At 37.3% G+C, this 26,090-nt stretch overlaps 1 non-coding gene and 1 pseudogene across 1 annotated transcript; both read left to right on the forward strand.

Moving 5' to 3' along the window:
• Positions 1–1,333: 1,333 nt before the first annotated feature.
• LOC129039172 (GTPase KRas-like) lies at positions 1,334–1,895 on the forward strand (annotated as a pseudogene).
• Positions 1,896–23,196: 21,301 nt separating this feature from the next.
• Positions 23,197–23,302, forward strand: LOC129039726 (U6 spliceosomal RNA). The gene has a single exon (XR_008503438.1). It is a non-coding gene; the product is annotated as a U6 spliceosomal RNA (small nuclear RNA).
• Positions 23,303–26,090: the final 2,788 nt, after the last annotated feature.

Raw genomic sequence — 26,090 nt, forward strand, 5'->3', positions numbered from 1 at the left:
CAAATAAAATTATGTAAGAAATTTAAATGATTCCCCTTAAAGAAGCATTTCATCCTACTCAGGGAAACAAATTTATTTTGACCTCATATTTCAATAATAATACTGTTATAAACCCTTACACTTACTAAATTAATCCTCATAATAACCCTATAATACAGGTACTACTGTATCTCATTTTAAAGATGAGGAAGCTGTTGGCCGGGCATGGTGGCTCATGCCTGTAATCACAGCAATTTGGGAGGCCAAGGTGGGTGGGACATTTGAGATCAGGAGTTTGAAACCAGCCTGGCCAACATGGTGAAACCCTGCCTTTACTAAAAATACAAAAATTAGCCGGATGTGGTAGGGGGCTCCTGTAATCCCAGCTACTTGGAAGGCTGAGGGAGGAGAATTGCTTGAACCCGGGAGGTGAATGATGCCATGAGCCGAGATCGCGCCACTGCACTCCAGCCTGGGCGACAGAGTGAGACTCTGTCTCAAAAAAAAATAAAAAATAAATAATAAATAATAAATAAATAAATAAATAAATAAGATGAGGTATCTAAGTAACTTATCATAGTCACTAGTAAATTGTGGAGTAATTTCAAGATCTAGAGAAAAATTTTTAGCAGATAAAGATTTAAAGCAAACTAAAATTATTAGAAATAGGTCCTGGACATTATTTATTGCCACATTTGAATACTCACTACGAGAATATAGTAGCATCAGACATGTCAGGAATTTCATAAAGCATGATCAAAATTTGATTTGATGTAATGCACAGTAACATGTCAAGCATATCAGAAATATTGTTTAACAGTGACCTAGTAAGGATGATTTTGACCCAAGTTATTATTTGAAGAGAAAACTGAAGGAGGCTATTTCTAGCAGAATATTCTTTATCCTCTGGAGACCTTTCACATGCCAACAACCTGACAGATGATGAAGAATGCATCATGACAAAACTGACCTAAAACTTTCAATAAGATTCACAATGTTATTCTTATTTGCAGATGCTTTTTAGCTACTACATTGCAATTTAGAAAACAATGACTCCAGGGAAAAGCATGGTCTGCTATTTAATGCATTGTGTAACATTAAGATCTACTGAAATTTGCTGGTTCTTTGAAATAAAATGAATCTTTAGTGCTTGACATTATCCTGCATCAGAAATTCCTAAGGAATGGAATGGGCTTTGACTGCCTTACCTTGAGAATAAGTATATTCACGTAAAGTATATAAGACAAATACTGGTTTAGATGAAGCTCAGCTAGTACTCCCGGCCCCCGCCATTTCGGACTGGGAGCTAGCCTGGCGCAGGCACAGAAGGCGGCGGCAGGGCCCGAGGCTCAGCGGCTCCCAGGCCTGCTGAAAATGACTGAATATAAACTTGCGGTAGTTGCAGCTGGTGGCGTAAGCAAGAGTGCCTTGACGATACAGCTAATTCAGAATCATTTTGTGGACGAATATGATCCAACAATAGAGGATTCCTACAGGAAGCAAGTAGTAATTGATGGAGAAACCTGTCTCTTGGATATTCTTGACACAGCAGGTAAAGCAGAGTACAATGCAATGAGGGACCAATACATGAGGACTGGGGGGGCTTTCTTTGTGTATTTGCCATAAATAATATTAAATAATTTGAAGATATGCACAATTATAGAGAACAAATTAAAAGATTTAAGGACTCCGAGATGTGCCTATGGTCCTAGTAGGAAATAAATGTGATTTGCCTTCTAGAACAGTAGACACAAAAGGCTCAGGACTTAGCAAGGAGTTAGGGAATTCCCTTTATTGAAACATCAGCAAAGACACGGTGTTAATGATGCCTTCTATACATTAGTTTGAGAAATAAAGAAAAGATGAGCAAAGATGGTAAGAAGAAGAAAAAGAAGTCAAAGTGTGTAATTATGTAAATACAATTTGTACTTTTTTCTTAAGGCATACTTAAGTAAAAGTGGTAATTTTTATACATTACACTAAATTATTAGCATTGTTTTAGCATTACCTAATTTTTTTCCTGCTCCATGCAAACTGTTAGCTTTTACCTTAAATGCTTATTTTAAAATGACAGTGCAAACTTTTTTTTCCTCTAAGTGCCAGTATTACCAGAGTTTTGGTTTTTGAACTAGCAATGCCTGTGAAAAAGAGACTGAAAACCTATGATTTCTGTCTTGGGGTTTTTGGTGCATGCAGTTGATTACTTCTTATTTTTCTTACCAATTGTGAACATTGGTGAGAAACAAATTAATGAAGCTTGTGAATCATCCCTATTCTGTGTTTTATCTAGTCACATAAATGTATTAATTACCAATTATAATTTCAGTTGAGGCTTTATAATTGGTTTTACTGAAACACTGAGGGAGCACAAATTTATGGGATTCCTGATGATTCTTCTTCTAGGCATCATGTCCTGTAGTTTGTCATCCCCGGTGAATGCAAAGTTACACTGTTCACAAAGGTTTTGTCCCCCTTTCCACTGCTATTAGTCATGGTCACTCTCTCAAAAATATTATATTTTTTCTATAAAAAGAAAAAAATGGAAAAAAATTACAAGGCAATGGAAACTATTATAAGGCCATTTCCTTTTCACATTAGATAAATTATTATAAGGACTCCTAATAGTTTTTCCGGTTAAGGCAGACCCAGTATGAAATGGGAATTATAGCAACCATTTTGGGGCTATATTTACATGGTACTAAATTTTTATAATAATTGAAAGAATTTTAACAGGTGTAAAACATTCTCACAGGAATTAAATGTGGTCTCCCTGTGTCAGATTTCTCTTTCATAGTATATAACTTTAAATCTTTTATTCAACTTCAGTCTTTGAAGATAGTTTTAATTCTGCTTGTGTTATTAAAGATTATTTGGGCCAGTCATAGCTTAGTAGGTGTCGAAGAGACCAAGTGTGCAAGGCCAGGCCCTGTGTGAACCTTTGAGCTTTCATAGAGAGTTTCACAGTCATGCATTGGTTGGTGAAAATGGGGAGGGATTAGGACAGTTTGGAAAGCTCAACAAATACATTCTCACTCTGTGGCGGTCCTGCTGACAAATCAAGAGCGTCGCGTTTGTTTTTAAGAAAACAAACTCTTTTTTAAACATTACTTTTAAATATTAACTCGAAAGTTGAGATTTTGGGGTGGTGGTGTGCCAAGACATTAATTTTTTTTAAACAATGAAGAGAAAAAGCTTTAAAATCTCTAGGTTTGGCTAGTTCTCTCAACACTGGTTAAATTAACATTTCATAAACACTTTTCAAGTCTGATCCATATTTAAGATTAATGCTTTAAAAATAAATATTAATAAAAATAATCCTTTTAATACACTTAAAATGTTACTTATTTTAAAATATATGAAGTGAGATGGTGTGGTGAGGTGAAAATATCACTGGACTAGAAGGAAGGTGACTTAGGTTCTAGATATGTGTCTTTTAGGACTCTGATTTTGAGGAAATCACTTACTATCCATTTCTTCACGTTAAAAGAAGTCATCTCAAACTCATCGCTTTTTTACAACTATATAATTTGTATTCCGTTTACATAGGATACACTTATTTGTCAAGCTCAGCACAATCTGTAACTTTTTAACCTATGTTACCATCTTCAGTGAGAATCTTGGGCAAAATTGTTCAAGAGGTAAAGTTTATATTTGAACATCCATTCTCGTTTTAGGATTCTCCTTCCATATTAGTGTCATCTTGCCTGCCTGCCTTCCACATGCCCCAAGACTTGATATAATTTTAATACTTCTAATTCCCCTAACCATAAGATTTACTGCTGCTGTGGATATCTGCATGAAGGTTTCCCATTAAGTCACATCAAAATCCCCTACATCTTATTTCCTCAGGTCTCAAAAGAATCTGACAGATATCATAATGGGATTCGACCTAATAGCTAATTTTCAGGTGGTGGCTGATCCTTTGAACACCTCTTTGCTGCCCAATTCATTAGTGACGTAGGAATTTTCACACCTGGTATGAACAGAGAGAACCCTATCCAGTGGAAGAAGATTTTAATAATGATACTGCTGAAAGAATTTCTTAGGTAATCTACAACTAGGACTACCCCTGGTAACAGTAATACATTCCAATGTTTTAATAACCAGAAATCTTCTTACAATGAAAAATACTTTAATATTTAATTCATAAAGCTTACTGGTTTTGTTTGTTTGTTTGTTTTTAGGCAGGGTCAGAGTCTCACTCTGTCACCCAGGCTGGAATGCAGAGGCGCCATCTTGTCTTACTGTCTCACTGTAACCTCCATCTCCCAGGTTCAAGCTATTCTCATGCCTCGGCCTCCCAAGTAGCTGGGATTACAGGCGTGTGCCACCACACTCAGCTAATTTTTTGTATTTTTAGTAGAGATGGGGTTTCACCCTATTGGCCAGGCTGGTCTCAAATTCCTGACCTCAAGTGATTCGCCCACCTCAGCCCCATAAATCTTACTGTTTTGCAGAACTCATTTATTCAGTAAATATATATTGAGTGCCTACTAGATGCCAGTCACTGCCCAAGGACCTGGGTATATGGTATCCCCAAACAAGAGGCATAATCCTGGTCCTTAGGTAGTGCTAACATGGTCTGTAATATCTTAGTAAGGCCTTCAGCATATGACCCAGAGATAACACAACGTGTATTTTACAACGTGTATTTTAGTTTTGCAAAGAAGGGGTTTGGTCTCTAAGGTTTCTTCCAGTTCTACAATTGTTTTGCTATGATTCCAGTGCAACTCTTTGATCTAGCTACTTTATGTAAATCACTTCATTATTTTAAAGGAATAAACTTGATTATATTGTGTTTTATTTGGCATAACTATGTGATTCTGTTGGGACAATTACTGTACACATTAAGGTATATGTCAGATACTCATAAAATTCCCAAAAGTATAATATTCCAGCTTTGTCTGCATAAGTAATTAAAATAGACTTAAAAATTAAATATTTACTTCTAAAATAGTTTTATCTGGATACAAATAAACAGGCGCCTGAACTAGTTCATAGACAAGGAAACTTCTATGTAAAAATCGGTGTGATTTCTGAAATACTATACTAATCTACAGATCTGTGGAACAGTGTTTAGGTAGCGTGTTATACAGTACCTCTTGTTTCTACACAGAGAAAGAAATGGCCATACTTCAGGAACTGCAGTGCTTATGAGGGGATATTTAGGCCTCTTGAATTTTTTATGTAGATGGACATTTTTTAAGGTAATGGTAATTACCTTTTATTATGTGAACTTTGAATGGTTTAATAAAAGGTTTGTTATTGTAGCGATTTTTAAAGGGGGGGGGAGAATTCTAGAAAGAAATGTTATCTAATTATTACAGCCTTAAAGATAAAAATCCTTGTTGAAGTTTTTTCAAAAAATGCTAAATTACATAGTCTTAGGCATTAACATGTTTGTGGAAGAATAGAGCAGACATATGTTGTATCATTTGAGTGAATATTTCCACTTAGGCATTCTAGGCTCTATTTTAACTGAGTCACACTGCATAGGAATTTAGAACCTAACTCTTACAGGTTATCAAAACTGTTGCCACCATTGCACAATTTTGTCCTAATATATATATGGAAACTTTGTGGGGCATGTCAAGTTACAGTTTGCACAAGTTCATCTCATTTTTATTCCAGTGATTTTTTTTAATCCAACCATTTTTTCTTCAGTGTATATACATTTAGGGGATATTTCTTTAGATGTAAAAACTATCTGAAGATTTCCATTTGTCAAAAAGTAATGATTTCTTGATAATTATGTAGTAATTTTTTTTAGAACCAAGCAGTTACTTTAAAGCTGAATTTATATTTAATAACTTCTGTGTTAATACTGGATAGCATGAATTCTGCATTGAGCAATTGAACAGCATACTACTGATAGCTGTCTGTCAAAAATGAAAATTTCTTTCTCAAGATACTCACATGAGTTCTTGAAGAATAGTCATAACTAGACTAAGATTTGTGTTTTAGTTTAATAGTTTGAAGTGCCTGTTTGGGATAATGATAGGTAATTTAGATGGATTTAGGGGGAAAAAAAGTTATCAGCAGAAATGTTGAGGGCTCATCCCCACCCAGCAAATAGAGCTAACTGGGTTACAATGTTTTATCCAAAAGTTTCCAATTCCACTGTCCTGTATTTTCAAGTTGAAAATATTTTTGCATTTTTTCTTTGAGTGCCAATTTCTTACTAGTACTATTTCTTAATGTAACATATTTACCTGGAATGTATTTTGTGTAAACTGAAACATGCACATTTTGTGCATTGTGCTTTCTTTTGTGGGACATATGCAGTGTGATCCAGTTGTTTTCCATCATTTGGTTGCGCTGACCTAGGAATGTTGGTCATATCAAACATTAAAAATTACCACTCTTTTAATTGAAATTAGCTTTTAAATGTTTATAGGAGTATGTGCTATGAAGTGATCTGAAATTTGTAATATTTTTGTCATGAACTGTATAGCTCCTAATTATTACAATGTAATAAAAATAGTTACAGTAAAAAAAACTTGAGAATTCTGATTCAGTAGTTCTGGGATGTGGCCAAAGTTTCTGCATTTCTCACATTCTTCCAGTGATAATGATGATACTGCTGCAAGGAGTTCAAGCTACACATGTTGAGGAGCAAAACTATATAGTTACTCATGTGACATGTCAAAGATAACACCATGTCCAACACACACCCACACATACACACACAAACACACACACACTCACACACCCGTTTATTCCTGAGGAATTATTACCTGCATGAAGTACATAATTCATTTGTCCTTGTAACTTTACACAGATTATTTTCTTTTTTCCTCTGGTATAATAATCTTTCTCTTTCTTATCAACTAATACATTCCTGCCCCCAGCACACTTTGTGCAAGTTCTTTTAAATAATAAGCACTGAATCATAATTCTCTGAGACAGGAATTGGGTTTTTATTGTTATCCACATTACTGAGATATTTTTGTTTAATGAATATGAGTTGCTCCCCACGGGGGTCTTCCAATCCAGTTGGAGAGATAAAAATAATTGTCTTAATATACTATGAAGGTTAGGAACAGAAACATAGAAACTCTTAAAATTGTATTCCTAAGATAATAGTTTTACAAATATGGAATTTAATGGTTTCAAGTTCATAGACCTATGTTAAAAACCCCAATGTCTTATCAAGAGAAAGGAGAAAGAAATGGAGGACAGTATGCTCTGTTAAGGAAAAAAGCCGAACTCTGCGAAATATTTAAAGAGACTTAGTCTGAGCCAAATATGAGTGACCGTGGCCTGGAATAGAGTCTAAAGCTGTCTTGAGAACATATGCCCAAGTCAATCAGGTTAAGCTTGGTTTTATACATTTTAGGGAGACAGAGGTTACAAGCCAAGACATAAGTTAATACATGTAAGTTATATATTGGTTTGGCCCAGAAAGGCAGGACATCTCAAAGCCAGGGGCTTACAGGTCATAAATGGATTCAAAAATTTTCTAATTAGCAATTGGTTGAAAGGATTAAGCTTAGGCCAGGTGCAATGGCTCACGCCTGTAATCCCAGCACTTTGGGAGGCTGAGACGGGTGGATCACCTGAGGTTAGGAGTTCAAGACCAGTCTGGCCAACATGGTGAAACCCTATCTCTACTAAAAAAAAAAAAAGAAAAAGAAATCACAAAAAATTAGCCAGACAACGTGGTGAGCACCTGTAATCTCAGCTACTTGGGAGACTGAGGCAAGAGAATCGCTTGAACCCAAGGGTCAGAGTTTAGAGTAAGCCAAGATCATGCCACTGCACTCCAGCTTGGGCAACAGAGCACTCCTTCTCAAAAAAAAAAATAAAAGTAAAAAAGAATTAAGCTTTGCCTAAAGAGTTGAATCAGCAGAAAGAAATGCTTGAATTAAGATAAGGAGGGTTATGGAAGCCAATGTTCTTGTTATGTAAATGAAGCCTCTAAGTAGCAAGCTTCAGAGAGAATAGATCATAAATGTCTCTTTCGGGACATTAAAAGGTGTCAAACTCTTAGTTAAATCTCTTCTGGATCTGGAAAAGACCTAGAAAGGGAAGGAGATTCTCTCCAGGATGCAAATTTTCCCCATAAGAGACAACTTTGCGAGTCCATTTCAAAATATGTCAAAGACATATATTTTAGGGTAGAACACTTCGATTTTCTTCAGGGTCTTCTCCCTGTCATGTGATGCTATACCAGAGACAGGTTGGAATTTAACACTTTATTGCTACAAAGAGTGTTTTGTCAATCTTATGATCCCTATTTTAATGTTAATGCTGATTAGTTAAACTGGGGGTGTATGTTAGGGAAGGGGTATAATGGAGCATGTCCAACCCCCTTCCTGTCATGACCTGAACTAGGTCTTCAGGTTCCCTTAGCCAAAGGTTGGGAGTCCTTTCAGTTGGTTAGGGGGCTTAGAATTTTAGTTTTGATTTATATGTCCAAATATAATAGATTCTCATGGGAGTCAGAATGATAGTGGTGAAAGGGCAGAACTCCACTTGATTACCGTAAGAGAGAGGAGAGACAGAATAGACAATACATGAAAGACAATAATAGACATTATCCATGGTCCATCTTTTTCTGTAGGGTGAGCAATGAAGAATATATGGAAATTAGCATGACCAAAATGAAGATGCAGTGCTGGAAGTATCAGCGGGAAAGTGGATAGGCCTGAAAATGAAGAAGCCCAAATGCAATGTTTAGTCACCGGGCATGAGAGGACAGCAAGCAGGACATTAATGTTTCTGAGTAAGACAAGTGCCATAAAAGAAATGTATTTAAGAATTTATATTTCAAAAAACAAAATTTAAATAGAATATTGTGTTAATCAGATTTAAATATAGCATGATCTGCTCACAAAATTATTCCTTCAATGTGTGCCATAAAATATTTGAAAAAGAAAATATTCTATGTGACATTTTGATTTACCTTTCCTATTATTGTAACCGCAGGACCAACCTATAGTGGGCCTACTCTGTTGATAAGATAATGTCAGTTTACCTTGCAGGTATAACAGAGCCTAAACTGGAAGTTATGTAGCCCCATCACATGCAATAGAAAAAGATTTGACCTCTAACAGCACTCAGAACCAAGGATTCCTCCCCACAGAACCAAAAAGGCTGGGACATGATAAATACTGGAATCCTTTCAAAGGTGAGGGATCTTTTGGCCCAGAAGATTCAGAATGTATTAGTCCATTCTTACATTGCTATGAAGAACTACCTGAGACTGGATAATTTATTTTAAAAAGGGGTTTGATTGACTCATGGTTCTACAGGCTGTACAGGAAGCATGGCAGGAGAGACCTCAGGAAACTCACAATCATGGTGGAAAGTGAAGAGGAAGGTGTCATGTCTTACATGGCTGGAGCAGGAGGAAGAGGGAGAAGGGGGTGGTACTACAAACTAAACAACCAGATCTCATGAGAACTCACTCACTATCATGAGAACAGCAAAGGGGACTTTTGCCCCATGATCAGATCACCTCCCACCGGACCCCTCCTCCAACACTGAGGATCACATGAGATTTGGCAGGGACACAAATTCAAACCATATAACATGGCTGAAATCCACCTCAGCATACCTCATTCAAATGGTCAAATCAGACCTTGACAAGCCAACATTCCCAAATTCTTCCCCTTGCCCTCTGACCCTTTAAAACTTACCCAGACCCCAAATTGGGTAGACAGATTTGAGCTGCATCTCTTGTCTCCTTGCCGGCTGGCCTTACAATAAAGCCTTTCTTTTCTCAAAAGCCAGTGCCATCGTATTGGCTTCTATGCTTGTCAGGCAGTGAGCACATTTGCTTGGTAAGATTATATTAAATGACCTAGCCACAGTTATCCAAATTCATGATTTAAAAAGAAACAAAATTAGATCTTTATTATTTTTTTCAAGTGTAGAACTAGTTTTTAATTTCAAAATGCTTCAGGGAAGGGTGTGAATGTTAGTGCTTTTAGAATATTAAAGCAAGTCTAGATTCAGTACTTCAGTCTGTTTTATAAAAATATATACAAAATAAGAAGTGGTTTTACTAGAAGACAATAAAACAGTTTCAGGATGATTTACAATTACTCATTCCCATTCCTGGTATATTTAACACAGAATAGGGATATGGTGTCATTTCCATTGGGTAAAAATATAATAGTGTGAAATAAATATCCACAATCAGAACAATCTATGTTCCTTATAGTATCCTTATTTTGTGTCTTCAAAAAAGTTTGTAGAATACATTTGACAGTCACATTGAAACAAGAAGACACCTAAGATGTCAGATAAGGAAAAACAAAACTAGAAAATAGTTGAAGCTTGGCTGAGCATGGTGGCTCACACTTGTAATCTCAGCACCTCAGAAGGCAGAGGTGGGGGTATCACTTGAGGCCAGGAGTTCAAGACCAGCCTGGCCAACATGGCAAAATCCTGTCTCTACTAAAAATTAGCCAGGCATGGTGGCACGTTCCTGTAATCCCAGCTACTCAGGAAGCTGGGGTATGAGAGTCGCTTGAACCTGGGAGGCCAAGGTTACAATTAGCTGCAATGGCGCCACTGCACTCCAGTCTGGGGGACAGAGCAATGCTCTGTCTCAAAAATAAACAAACAAACAAACTAGAAAATAGTTGAAGCTTTTTCCAATGATTCACCTTTCTTTCAGTTTGAACACTTTCTCTTGATCAGGAGCCTCAGCTTCCTTTTGTATGCATACTGATTCCTATAAATTTGGAGCCAGAAAACTAAGTAACTGGAAATTAAAGATAGTGTAATATAAAAAATAAATTACATTGATTCTACTATATATATTTTATTCTACTTTTGGATGAAAATCTCAAACATTTCTGCCTGCTGTATACAATTATAAATCCTCTTGCAACATTAATTTCATCAAAATTAATCCTCAAAATATGATTATTATAGTGTAAAACTTACTGTGAGCACACAAGAACGATATTTTTAGTCCCTAAATTATGCTACAGTTTATGTTAAATTATTAACATGAAGGCAGTATGTAAATAAAGCAACTTGGCTACATGCAAATTTCATTATCACTAAAAATGCAGCAGTATTTATGTCTTCCACAATAAGGAAAAACCAGCTCCTCAACTGAAAAATTTATGTATGAAAACTTTCTTCTCTGAGTAAAAGTTAGGTAATAAAATATGTTTACTTCCAGGATTTCCAAATGCTTCACATAGCAATTGGTGTTGAATATGCCTTCTTCCTGGGCATATAACCCTTCTGATTTATGCCACATAACACACTTATTAGTTGTGCAAAAGTCAATGACATGAATCATGCTAAGAACACAAAAAATCATTATTTTTTGTGGATAGTATGTCCTTATTTTTATTTATGAGGAAAGTAGTACAGAGTTAAGAATTTAAATGGTTTAAATATCTTTGAATACTTAAAAGGAGATATCAAAATGTTAGTAAGCATATATACTTGTAATTTTGGTTTTAAAAATTAACCCTTAAACCATGAACAATTTAGACTTAATCAATTATTGGTTGATTTAATGTAGAATCAGTTAACAATAGAGTTTAAGAATTGAGTCCAGGCCTAGCGTAGTGGCTCACGCCTGTAATCCCAGCACTTTGGGAGGCCAAGGTGGGCAGATCACCTGAGGTCCGGAGTTTGAGACCAGACTGACCAAAATGGAGAAACCCTGTCTTTACTAAAAATAAAAAATTAGCCAGTTGTGATGGCACATGCCTGTAATCACAACTACTTGGGAGGCTGAGGTAGGAGAATCGCTTGAACCTGGGAGACTCAGGTTGTGCTAAGCCGAGATCACACCATTGCACTCCAGCCTGGGCAACAAGAGTGAAACTCCATCTCAAAAATAAAAAGAAGAAGAATAATTGAGTCCATTAGGATTTGGGAGAATTTGCTTAAAAAAAAAAAAGCATTGAGTCCAATCATAGAACCATTACTTATTAGCTAGGTGCAATTGGTTAAGTTTCTTAACCTCTTTAAACCATAGCATTCTGGGTTCTAAAATACTATTACTAAAATAACCATCCAACAATACTAAAATTTATATGAAACCACAAAACACCTCGAATAGCCAAAGTAATCTGAGGGGAAAAAATGCTGGAGATACTATACTACCTGATTTCAAAATTACTACAAAGCTATAGTAATCAAAATAGCATCATAGTGGTATAAAAGCAGATACATAGACTAATGGAACAAACAGAGTGTCAGAAATAAACCCACACATTTGTGGTCAAATGATTTTTGACAAAGGTGCTGAGAGGACACAATGGGGAAAGAACAGTCAGTTTAAAACTAGTATTGGGAAAACCAGATATCCATATGCAGAAGAATGAAACTGGACCCTCATCTTATACCATGTACAAAAATCAACTCAAAATGGATTAAAGACTAAATTTAAGACCTGATGCGGTAAAAATACTGGAAGAAAACAACAAATTTATGACCTGTTTTGGGCAGTGATCTTTTGAATATAACCAAAAAGGCAAAGGTAACAAAAACAAATGCAGACAAATGGGATCATATCAAATTAAGAAACTTCTACACACCATAGGAAACATCAACAAGGTGAAGAGACAACCTACACAGTGGGAGAAAATGTTTGCAAATTATAAATTTCATAAGGGGCTAATGCCCAAAATCTATAAGGAACTAAAACAACTCAATAGCAGGAAAACAAATAACACAATTTAAAAAACAGTAAAGGACTTGAAGAAACATTTATTAAAAGAAGACATATAAGTGGTCAACGGATATATGAAAAGTCACTCAATGTTACTAATTATCAGAGCAATGCAAATTAAAATCACAGTGAGATATCACCTCATACCTGTTAGAATGGCTATTACCAAAAAGGCAAAAGATAAGTGTTGGCAAGGATATTGAGAAAGCGATACCTTTGTGCACTTCATGGAAATGTAAATTATTATAGCTATTATAAAGAACAGTATGGAGGTTCCAAAAAAACAAATTACAAATAGCACTACCATATGATCCAGCAAACCCACTACTGGGCATATATCCAAAGGAAATGAAATCAGTATGTCAAAGAGATATCTGCACTCCATATTTACTGCGACACTATTCACAATAGCCAAGGAACGGTATCCACCTAAGTGTCCATCAACAGATAAGTGGATGAAGAAAATGTGTATATATACACAATGGAATTGTTTTCAGCATTAAAAAGAGGGTTATTTGCCACAACATGGATAAACCTGGAGGATCTTATGCTACCTGAAATAAGCCAGGCATGTAAAGACAAGTACTGCATGATCTCCCTCACCTGTGAAATCTAAAAAAGTTGATTCATACAAATAGAGTACAATGGTAGTTCCCAGAGGCTAAGTGTTGGGAGGGTGGAGGAATAGGGAGATGTTGATCAAAGAGTATAAAGTTGGCAGGGCACGGTGGTTCACACCTGTAATCCCAGCAGTTTGGGAGGCTGAGGCGGAAGTATCACGAGGTCAAGAGATCGAGACCATCCTGGCCAACATGGTGAAACCCTGTCTCTATTTAAAAAACAAAAAAATTAGCTGGGCATGGTGGTGCACGCCTGTAGTCCCAGCTACTCCGGAGGCTGAAGCAGGGGAATGGCATGAACCTAGGAGGCAGAGCTTGCAGTGAGCTGAGATCTTGCCACTGCTCTCCAGCCTGGGCAACAGAGGGAGACTCTGTCTCAAAAAAAAAATAAATAAATAAATAAAGGTATAAAGTTTCAGTCAGACAAAAAGAATGAGTTTTCCAGATCTACTGCATAGCATAGTCATCATAGTTCATAATAATATATATTACATTTCAAATATATGTTAAATATTCATCTTGCTGAAAGAATATATTTTGAATGTTCTGACTACAAGAAAATAAGTATATTAACGTATATTAATTAGCTCGATATAATCATTCCACAACTTATACATATATCTAAACATCACATTGTATCCCATAAGTATATACAATTATTGTCAATTTAAGATTTACACTAAAAAAATTTTAAAACACAAATAGAAGAATTGGCTATATTGGATAAAATAAAATATGTTACTAAAATTATAAAATTAACACAATTTTTGCTATTGAAGATCAAATGGCATTTTCCATTTGAAGCATTTAGTGCAGTGTCAATCACAAAGTAACAACTCAATAATTAACAACACAGATTTTTGTTTTTATTGCATGATTGTTAATATTATTTTAAAGTGAAAGAGAAAGGATTCCACAAATTTTTTTCAAAAATCTTCAAATATATATCAAAGAAGCATTAAGTTATTGGGTGCAAGTTTTTTTTTTCTTTAATATATCTTGAATTACCATATTCTTTCTATCTGCCTTGGTACATTTCACCACATCTTAACCCTTGAATATTATGATAGTTATTTAGTTGGATGCTAGCTTTACTAACAATCAGCTCACTCGCTACACAACTACCAAAATGATGTTTTTAAAGAAGAATAAGAGTCCAGACATAATTTTGTAGAGTAATTTTACCCTGCTCTTATCTGCTAAGTACAACTATAATCTCTTGAGGGGGAGAAAATACAAAATGAAGTCAAACAATAACTCTAAAAATTAGAAATACAAAGGCACACTGGTTAGGAACCCCAGGAGTGGAAAAGCAACATAAGGACAGGGCATCTTACTATCCTTCACCCAAAAGAAGAAAGCAACCCTGGCCAATGCCTAGGAGGTTCATTCTCTCTTGGATCAAATATGAGTTATCTCAGCAACACCAGGCAAGTCCAGTACCACTGGTAAAGAGGGTTAATCTGGAGCCACACTAAGAAAAAATAGCCAGGGGAAGCATAGTCCTTCCCTGAGATGCTAGAGACTACCCTCCCTCACTGAGAGTAGCCAAGTGAACCCACCACAACAAGCTGCCAGACCTGGAACATGACCTTTGTCCTTATAGGCAAGAAAAGCTTTTTCTTTACCTTGAGGCACTAGGTGATGCAGCATAAGGCAACCCCTCCTGCCCCATTGAGAAGGACCAGCAAAGACCAGGGAGAGCTTCAGCCTCCCTAAATAAATCAAGCAGACCAAAACAGCAAGGCAAAACTCTAAAAATGAAACTACCTTTGAAACCATAGCCAAAAAAAAGTGCTGTGGAACTGCATGTTACAGGGAGCTGCCTACTATAATAAAATATATAAATAGGGCCTAGAATCTTCTAATATAATATCTAAATGTTCAGGACATAATAAAAAAAGAAAAAAAAATCTCGACACAGCAAGAACCGGGAATATTATAACTTGAATGAGATAAGCAATTTAATGTCGCTAACTCTTAGTGAATCAGATGTTGGAATTATATGGCAAGAATTTTAAAGCAGTCATCAAAAATTTTTCTAGAAGCAATTACAAATCTCCTTGCAACAACAAAAAAAAAGACTTTCTAATCTCAGCAAAGAAATAGAGATTATGAAAAAGAACCAAATTTAGGGGAGGAGCCAAGATGGCCGAATAGGAACAGCTCCGGTCTACAGCTCCCAGCGCCAGCGACGCAGAAGACGGGTGATTTCTGCATTTCCATCTGAGGTACCGTGTTCATCTCACTAGGGAGTGCCAGACAGTGGGTGCAGGTCAGTGGGTGAGTGCACCATGCGCCAGCCGAAGCAGGGGCAAGGCATTGCCTCACTCGGGAAGCGCAAGGGATCAGGGAGTTCCCTTTCCAGGGGTGACAGACGGCACCTGGAAAATCGGGCCACTCCCACCCGAATACTGTGCTTTTCCCACGGGCTTAGGAAACGGTGCCCCAGGAGAGTATAGCCCGCACCTGGCTCAGAGGGTCCTACGCCCACGGAGTCTCGCTGATCGCTAGCACAGCAGTCTGAGATCAAACAGCAAGTTGGCAGTGAGGCTGGGGGAGGGGCGCCCGCCATTGCCCAGGCTCGCTTAGGTAAACAAAGCAGCCTGGAAGCTTGAACTGGGTGGAGCCCACCACAGCTCAAGGAGGCCTGCCTGCCTCTGTAGGCTCCACCTCTGGGGGCAAGGCACAGACAAACAAAAAGACAGCAGTAACCTCTGCAGACTTAAATGTCCCTGTCTGACAGCTTTGAGGAGAGCAGTGGTTCTCCCAGCACGCAGCTGGAGATCTGAGAACGGGCTGACTGCCTCCTCAAGTGGGTCCCTGACCCCTGACCCCCAAGCAGCCTAACTCGGAGGCACCCCCCAGCAGGGGCAGACTGACACCTCACACGGCCGGCCAGGTACTCCAACAGACCTGCAGCTGAGGGTTCTGTCTGTTAGAAGGAAAACTAACAAACAGAAAGGACATCCACACCAAAAACCCATCTGTACATCACCATCATCAAAGACCAAAAGTAGATAAAACCACAAAGATGGGGAAAAAACAGAGCAGAAAAACTGGAAACTCTAAAAAGCAGAGTACCTCTCCTCCTCCAAAAGAACGCAGTTCCTCACCAGCAACGGAACAAAGCTGGATGGAGAATGACTTTGACGAGCTGAGAGAAGAAGGCTTCAGACGATCAAATTACTCCGAGCTACGGGAGGATATTCAAACCAAAGGCAAAGAAGTTGAAAACTTTGAAAAAAATTTAGAAGAATGTATAACTAGAATAACCAATACAGAGAAGTGCTTAAAGGAGCTGATGGAGCTGAAAACCAAGGCTCGAGAACTACATGAAGAATGCAGAAGCCTCAGAAGCCGATGCAATCAAATGGAAGAAAGGGTATCAGCCCTGGAAGATGAAATGAATGAAATGAAGCAAGAAGGGAAGTTTAGAGAAAAAAGAATAAAAAGAAACGAGCAAAGCCTCCAAGAAATGTGGGACTATATGAAAAGACCAAATCTACGTCTGATTGGTGTACCTGAAAGTGACGGGGAGAATGGAAACAAGTTGGAAAACACTCTGCAGGATATTATCCAGGAGAACTTCCCCAATCTAGCAAGGCAGGCCAACATTCAGATTCAGGAAATACAGAGAACGCCACAAAGATACTCCTCGAGAAGAGCAACTCCAAGACACATAATTGTCAGATTCACCAAAGTTGAAATGAAGGAAAAAATGTTAAGGGCAGCCAGAGAGAAAGGTCGGGTTACCATCAAAGGGAAGCCCATCAGACTAACAGCGGATCTCTCGGCAGAAACCCTACAAGCCAGAAGAGAGTGGGGGCCAATATTCAACATACTTAAAAGAATTTTCAACCCAGAATTTCATATCCTGCCAAACTAAGCTTCATAAGTGAAGGAGAAATAAAATACTTTACAGACAAGCAAATGCTGAGAGATTTTGTCACCACCAGGCCTGCCCTAAAAGAGCTCCTGAAGGAAGCGCTAAACATGGAAAGGCACAACCGGTACCAGCCACTGCAAAATCATACTGAAATGTAAAGGCCATCGAGACTAGGAAGAGACTGCATCAACTAACGAGCAAAATAACCAGCTAACATCATAATGACAGGATCAAATTCACACATAACAATATTAACTTTAAATGTAAATGGACTAAATGCTCCAATCAAAAGACACAGACTTGCAAATTGGATAAAGACTCAAGACCCATCAGTGTGCTGTATTCAGGAAACCCATCTCACATGCAGAGACACACATAGGCTCAAAATAAAAGGACGGAGGAAGATCTACCAAGTAAATGGAAAACAAAAAAAGGCAGGGGTTGCAATCCTAGTCTCTGATAAAACAGACTTTAAACCAACAAAGATCAAAAGAGACAAAGAAGGCCATTACATAATGGTAAAGGGATTAATTCAACAAGAAGAGCTAACTATCCTAAATATATATGCACCCAATACAGGAGCACCCAGATTCATAAAGCAAGTCCTGAGTGACCTACAAAGAGACTTAGACTCCCACACATTAATAATGGGAGACTTTAACACCCCACTGTCAACATTAGACAGATCAATGAAACAGAAAATCAACAAGGATACCGAGGAATTGAACGTAGCTCTGCACCAAGCAGATCTAATAGACATCTACAGAACTCTCCACCCCAAATCAACAGAATATACATTTTTTTCAGCACCACACCACACCTATTCCAAAATTGACCATATACTTGGAAGTAAAGCTCTCCTCAATAAATGTAAAAGAACAGAAATTATAACAAACTATCTCTCAGATCACAGTGCAATCAAGCTAGAACTCAGGATTAAGAATCTCACTCAAAACTGCTCAACTACGTGGAAACTGAACAACGTGCTCCTGAATGACTACTGGGTACATAACGAAATGAAGGCAGAAATAAAGATGTTCTTTGAAACCAACAAGAACCAAGACACAACATACCAGAATCTCTGGGATGCATTCAAAGCAGTGTGTAGAGGGAAATTTATAGCACTAAATGCCCACAAGAGAAAGCAGGAAAGATCCAAAATTGATACCCTAACATCACAATTAAAAGAACTAGAAAAGCAAGAGCAAACACATTCAAAAGCTAGCAGAAGGCAAGAAATAACTAAAATCAGAGCAGAACTGAAGGAAACAGAGACACAAAAAACCCTTCAAAAAATAAATGAATCCAGGAGCTGGTTTTTTGAAAGGATCAACAAAATTGATAGACTGCTAGCAAGATTAATAAAGAAAAAAAGAGAGAAGAATCAAATAGATGCAATAAAAAATGATAAAGGGGATATCACCACTGATCCCACAGAAATACAAACTACCATCAGAGAATATTACAAACACCTCTACGCAAATAAACTAGAAAATCTAGAAGAAATGGATAAATTCCTCAACACATACACCCTCCCAAGACTAAACCAGGAAGAAGTTGAATCTCTGAATAGACCAATAACAGGAGCTGAAATTGTGGCAATAATCAATAGCTTACCAACCAAAAAAAGTCCAGGACCAGATGGGTTCACAGCCAAATTCTACCAGAGGTAAAAGGAGGAGCTGGTACCATTCCTTCTGAAACTATTCCAATCAATAGAAAAAGAGGGAATCCTCCCTAACTCATTTTATGAGGCCAGCATCATCCTGATACCAAAGCCTGGCAGAGACTCAACAAAAAAAGAGAATTTTAGACCAATATCCCTGATGAACATTGATGCAAAAATCCTCAATAAAATACTGGCAAACAGAATCCAGCAGCACATCAAAAAGCTTATCCACCATGATCAGGTGGGCTTCATCCCTGGGATGCAAGGCTGGTTCAATATACACAAATCAATAAAAGTAATCCAGCATATAAACAGAACCAAAGTCAAAAACCACATGATTATCTCAATAGATGCAGAAAAGGCCTTTGACAAAATTCAACAACCCTTCATGCTAAAAACTCTCAATAAATTAGGTATTGATGGGACGTATCTCAAAATAATAAGAGCTATTTATGACAAACCCACAGCCAATATCATACTGAATAGGCAAAAACTGGAAGCATTCCCTTTGAAAACTGGCACAAGACAGGGATGCCCTCTCTCACCACTTCTATTCAACATAGTTTTGGAAGTTCTGGCCAGGGCAATTAGGCAAGAGAAGGAAATCAAGGGTATTCAATTAGGAAAAGAGGAAGTCAAATTGTCCCTGTTTGCAGATGACATGATCGTATATCTAGAAAACCCCATTGTCTCAGCCCAAAATCTCCTTAAGCTGATAAGCAACTTCAGCAAAGTCTCAGGATACAAAATCAATGTACAAAAATCACAAGCATTCTTATACATCAATAACAGACAAACAGAGAGCCAAATCATGAGTGAACTCCCATTCACAATTACTTCAAAGAGAATAAAATACCTAGGAATCCAACTTACAAGGGATGTGAAGGACCTCTTCAAGGAGAACTACAAACCACTGCTCAAGGAAATAAAAGAGGATACAAACAAATGGAAGAACATTACATGCTCATGGGTAGGAAGAATCAATATCATGAAAATGGCCATCCTTCCCAAGGTAATTTACAGATTCAATGCCATCCCCATCAAGTTACCAATGACTTTCTTCACAGAATTGGAAAAAGCTACTTTAAAGTTCATATGGAACCAAAAAAGAGCCCGCATCACCAAGTCAATCCTAAGCCAAAAGAACAAAGCTGGAGGCATCACGCTACCTGACTTCAAACTATACTACAAGGCTACAGTAACCAAAACAGCATGGTACTGGTACCAAAACAGAGATATAGATCAATGGAACAGAACAGAGCCGTCAGAAATAATGCCACATATCTACAACTATCTGATCTTTGACAAACCTGACAAAAACAAGAAATGGGGAAAGGATTCCCTATTTAATAAATGGTGCTGGGAAAACTGGCTAGCCATATGTGGAAAGCTGAAACTGGATCCCTTCCTTACACCTTATACAAAAATCAATTCAAGATGGATTAAAGACTTAAATGTTAGACCTAAAACCATAAAAACCCTAGAAGAAAACCTAGGCAATACCATTCAGGACATAGGCATGGGCAAGGACTTCATGTCTAAAACACCAAAAGCAATGGCAACAAAAGCCAAAATTGACAAATGGGATCTAATTAAACTAAAGAGCTTCTTCACAGCAAAGGAAACTACCATCAGAGTGAACAGGCAACCCACAAAATGGGAGAAAATTTTCGCAACCTACTCATCTGACAAAGGGCTAATATCCAGAATCTACAATGAACTCCAACAAATTTACAAGAAAAAAACAAACAACCCCATCAAAAAGTGGGCAAAGGATATGAACAGACACTTCTCAAAAGAAGACATTTATGCAGCCAAAAAACACATGAAAAAATGCTCACCATCACTGGCCATCAGAGAAATGCAAATCAAAACCACAATGAGATACCATCTCATACCAGTTAGAATGGCAATCATTAAAAAGTGAGGAAACAACAGGTGCTGGAGAGGATGTGGAGAAATAGGAACACTTTTACACTGTTGGTGGGACTGTAAACTAGTTCAACCCTTGTGGAAGTCAGTGTGGCGATTCCTCAGGGATCTAGAACTAGAAATTCCATTTGACCCAGCCATCCCATTACTGGGTATCTATCCAAAGGACTATAAATCATGCTGCTATAAAGACACATGCACACGTATGTTTATTGCGGCATTATTCACAATAGCAAAGACTTGGAACCAACCCAAATGTCCAACAATGATAGACTGGATTAAGAAAATGTGGCACATATACACCATGCAATACTATGCAGCCATAAAAAATGATAAGTTCACGTCCTTTGTAGGGACATGGATGAAATTGGAAATCATCATTCTCAGTAAACCATTGCAAGAACAAAAAACCAAACACCGCATATTCTCACTCATAGGTGGGAATTGAACAGTGAGAACACATGGACACAGGAAGGGGAACATCACACTCTGGGGACTGTTGTGGGGTGGGGGGAGGAGGGGAGGGATAGCATTGGGAGATATACCTAATGCTAGATGACGAGTTGGTGGGTGCAGTGCACCAGCATGGCACATGTATACATATGTAACTTACCTGCACATTGCGCACATGTACCATAGAACCTAAAGTATAATAATAAGAAGAAGAAGAAGAAGAAGAAAAAAAAAAAAAAGAAAAAGAACCAAATTTAAATAATAGAACTGAAAGATCTGATATAAAAATCTAAAAAACTTGCTGGATAGGTTCAGTAGTAGGTCATAGATAACAGAGGATAGAATCAGTTAACTTGAAAACAATCAATAGAACTTACACAATTTTCACAACAGAGAGGGAAAAGATAGAAAGAGAGCACGCAAGAGAGAGCGTGCACAAGAAAGGATGGAAAAATAGAAGAAATAAAACTGCCCCTACTTGCAGATGTCATGATTGTCTTTGTAGAAAACCCATGGCATCTATAAAAATGCTTCTAGAATGAATACATGAGTTCAACATAATTGCAAATACAAGATCAATACACAAAATTCAATCATATTACTTGTATAATACCAATGAACTTCGGTAGTCCAAAATTAAAAACAATACTATTTATAATCAGTCCAATGAAAATGAAATACTTAGTGAGGTATATACTTACTGACACATGTACAGAGTCTATATGTGAAAACTTATTAAGTGCTGTTGAAAGAAATAAAAGAAAACCTAAACAAATATAGAAACATAACATGTTCATAGATTTGAAAATTCAACATTGAAAAAAATGTTAATTCTCCCCAGATTGTTCTATGGGTTCAATGACAATTACTATCAATATTCCAGTAAGAATTTTTTTTTTTTTGAGACAGAGTCTGGCTCTGTTGCCCAGGCTGGAGTACAGTGGCATGATATTGGCTCAATGCAACCTCCATCTCCCGGGTTCAAGTGATTCTCCTGCCTCAGCCTCCTGAATAGCTAGGATTACAGGTGCCTGCCACCACGCCTGGCTAATTTTTGTATTTTTAGTAGAGACGGGGCTTCACCATATTGGCCAGGCTGGTCTCGAACTCCTGACCTCATGATCCACCTGCCTCGGCCTCCCAAAGTGCTGGGGTTACAAGCATGAGTTACCGCGCCCGGCACCCAGTAAGAATTTTTACAGATGTAGACAAGCTCATTATAAAGTATATACAGAATAAAACACAGCTCTAGAATAGCTTTTTAAAAAATCTTTGTACAGAGGAATAAAACAGGTGAAATTACTCTATTTGATATAAAATCTTATTATAAAGTGACAGTAAACAAGGCAGTATGATACTGACAGAGGGATTATAGATTAATGGAACAAAGTAGAGAACCCAGAAATATACCTACGTAAATATACTTAACTAATTTTAGACAAAGGTGCAAAAGCAATTCCAAGGAGGAAATATACCCTTTTCAACAAATGGTATTGAAGCAACTGGACATCCATAGGCAAGAAAATAAGCCTTCATCTAAATCTCAAACTTTATACAAAAACTTATTCAAAATCAATCATAAATGTTAGTATAAAAGTATAAAACTTTTAGAAAAAAATATAGAAGACACTCTTTAAAGTCTAAAGCTAGTGAAGAGTTGTTAGACTTGACATTAAGAGATGATCCATTAAAGGCAAAATTGATAACATGGACCCCATCAAAATTAAAAATTTTTGCTTTGTGAGAGCTTGCATGAAGAGGATGAAAAGACAAGCTACACAATGGAAGAAAATACAAACCGCATGTCTGAAAAAGGGCTGCTATTTAGAAGACAGAATGAACTCTCCAAACTCAACGATGAAAAACAATTTAATAAGAAAATGGGCACAAAACATGAATAGACACTTCACCTAAGAATATGTACAGATGGCATATATGCACATGAAAAGATATGCAATGTCATCAGCCATTAAGGAAATGCAAATTTAAACCACAGTGAGTGCTTGCTTTAGTAGCACATATGCTAAAATACTGTGCAACATAGGAGATTAGTATGGCTCCTGCACAAGGATGAAACACAAAGTCATAAAGTGTCCCATATTTTGCATTCCTTTTCTATGTTTACAGATAGGAAAACTGAGGCTCCAATAAGTAAAATGACTTCCCCAACTAAGAGTCATTTCAGCTTTAAACTATTTCCAATTCCTCTTCCTCTAACAAACAAACAAAAACCACAATGAGGTATCACTAAGTAACTATCAGCATAGATAATAGATATAATTAAAATACTGGTAATGATGTGTGACTATGATTTAATTCTATTTCTATTTCTTTTTCTTTTTCTTTTTTTTTTTTTTTGAGATGGAGTCTCACTCTTTTGCCTAGGCTGGAGTGCAATGGCACAATAGGCACAATATCAGCTCACTGTAACCTCTGCCTCCCGGGTTCAAGCGATTCTCCTGCCTCAGCCTCCCAAGTAGCTGGGATTACAGGCACCCTGCATGCCCGGCTAATTTTTGTGTTTTCAGTAGAGACGGGGTTTCCCCATGTTGACCAGGCTGGTCTCGAACACCTGACCCCAGGTGATCCGCCCACCTCAGCCTCTCAAAGTGCTGGGATTACAGGCATGAGCCACCGCACCTGGCCATAATTCTATTTCTACAACATTTTGAAATACCATTTTTGAAATGGAGGAAATATTAGTAATTCTCAGAGGTATGGACGGGGATGATGATGGGGCAGAGGTGTAGGAACAAGATTAGTGTGGTTATGAAAGCACAACACAAGGGATCTTTGTGGTGTTGGTAGTATGTTGACTGTAGCAGTATGTAAGCAAACCTGCATAAGTATAGTAAAATTGCATAAAACTAAATACATGTCCTTACACATGCGAGTGCAAATAAAACTGGGACAATCTGAATAATATAATATTGCTATCAGTGTCCATCCCCTAATTGTGATATTATACTGCAGTTTCTGTAGTATGTTACCATTGGGGGGAAACATTGTAAAACATACATAAGATCTACCTGTATTATTTCTTACAACTATATGTGAATCTAAAATTATATCAAAATTTAAAAGTTAAATTTTAAAAATTTTACAATGGAATGGAATATTACTCAGCCTTAAAAAAATGAAGGAAATCTTGTCATTTGCTACAACAGGAATGAACCTGGAGGACATTATGTTAGCTTAAAAGAGCCAGACACAGGATCACACATACTGTGTGATCTCACTTATACGTGGAACCTAAGCAGAGAGTAGAATGGTGGTTACCCGGGGCTGAGTAGGGGAAAGGAAAAGATGCTGGTCAAAGGGTACAATTTTCTGTTAGGAGGAGTAAGTTCAGGAGACCTATCATAGAACATGGTGACTACAGTTAATAACAATGTACTGTATTCCCCCAAAATAACTATTATATTTTCCATATATGTATTTAAAGAAAATAAGTAATGTATAATAATATAGTCATTAGTTAATGATACATTAAAATATATTTCAATTGAAAGAGAGAGAGACATAAAGACAGAGTAATAGTCTTGTCATTAATAGCTCAGCACTATTTTCAGTGGATCTCTGGCATACACAGCAGTTCTCTACTTTTTAACACATCATAAAACATTTAGAAAATGATATTTATGTGCCACATAAAAGTATACAGAAAGTTACAGCCTAAGGCAACCAGCCATTCTCCTCTAGAAACCTCAATTCCCACCCATCGCAGACTGAAGAGATTACTATCTAACATACTTGTAATTTTGCATAGCCTGAGAAGTTCTCATATAGGCTGAAATTTAAGTTCTTTATTTTCTCTCTGGATGAGAAGGTCTCTACATCTGTGGTCTTCCTACAAGTCCAGCTATACTTTCTTCTTTCTATTTTATGCCTCATACTGGGAGCTCAAATCATAAGTATTTCTTGTAGTTCTCCAACCCATCAAGCCTCTTGAGTCCTTTCTCTTTCTATGCATATTAATTCCTGCCTGGAAATCTCCTCCTGCCTAGTTCATCTAGCACATCCCTTTAATCTCTCTGCTAATGGGATGATGAAAAGTTTTAAAGAGTAAAGTTATGCTTCAAGTCTATGCTTAAACACAATTTCATTTGTCAGATCAGTGTTTTATACAAACTTCAAATTTAACAAATTAGGAAAAGAGGAAGTCAAATTGTCCCTGTTTGCAGATGACATGGCTGTATATTTAGAAAACCCCATCGTCTCAGCCCAAAATCTCCTTAAGCTGATAAGCAACTTCAGCAAAGTCTCAGGATACAAAATTAATGTGCAAAAATCACAAGCACTTATACACCAATAACAGACAAAGAGAGCAAAATCATGCATGAACTCCCATTCACAATTGCTTCAAAGAGAATAAAATACCTAGGAATCCAACTTACAAGGGATGTGAAGGACCTCTTCAAGGAGAACTACAAACCACTGCTCAATGAAATAAAAGAGGACACAAACAAATGGAAGAACATTCCATGCTCATAGATAGGAAGAGTTAATATCGTGAAAATGGCCATACTGCCCAAGGTAATTTATAAATGTAATGCCATCCCCATCAAGCTACCAATGACTTTCTTCACAGAATTGGGAAAAACTACTTTAAAGTTCATATGGAACCAAAAAAGAGCCCGCATTGCTAAGACAATCCTAAGCCAAACAAACAAAGCTGGAGGCATCATGCTACCTGACTTCAAACTATACTACAAGGCTATAGTAACCAAAACAACATGGTACTGGTACCAAAACAGACATGTAGACCAATGGAACAGAACAGAGCCCTCAGAAATAATACCACACATCTATAACCATCTGATCTTTGACAAACCTGACAAAAACAAGAAATGGGGAAAGGATTCCCTATTTAATAAATGGTGCTGGGAAAAC

The sequence above is a fragment of the Pongo pygmaeus genome, chromosome 5, assembly GCF_028885625.2.
Source record: "Pongo pygmaeus isolate AG05252 chromosome 5, NHGRI_mPonPyg2-v2.0_pri, whole genome shotgun sequence".
Lineage (NCBI taxonomy): Eukaryota > Metazoa > Chordata > Mammalia > Primates > Hominidae > Pongo > Pongo pygmaeus.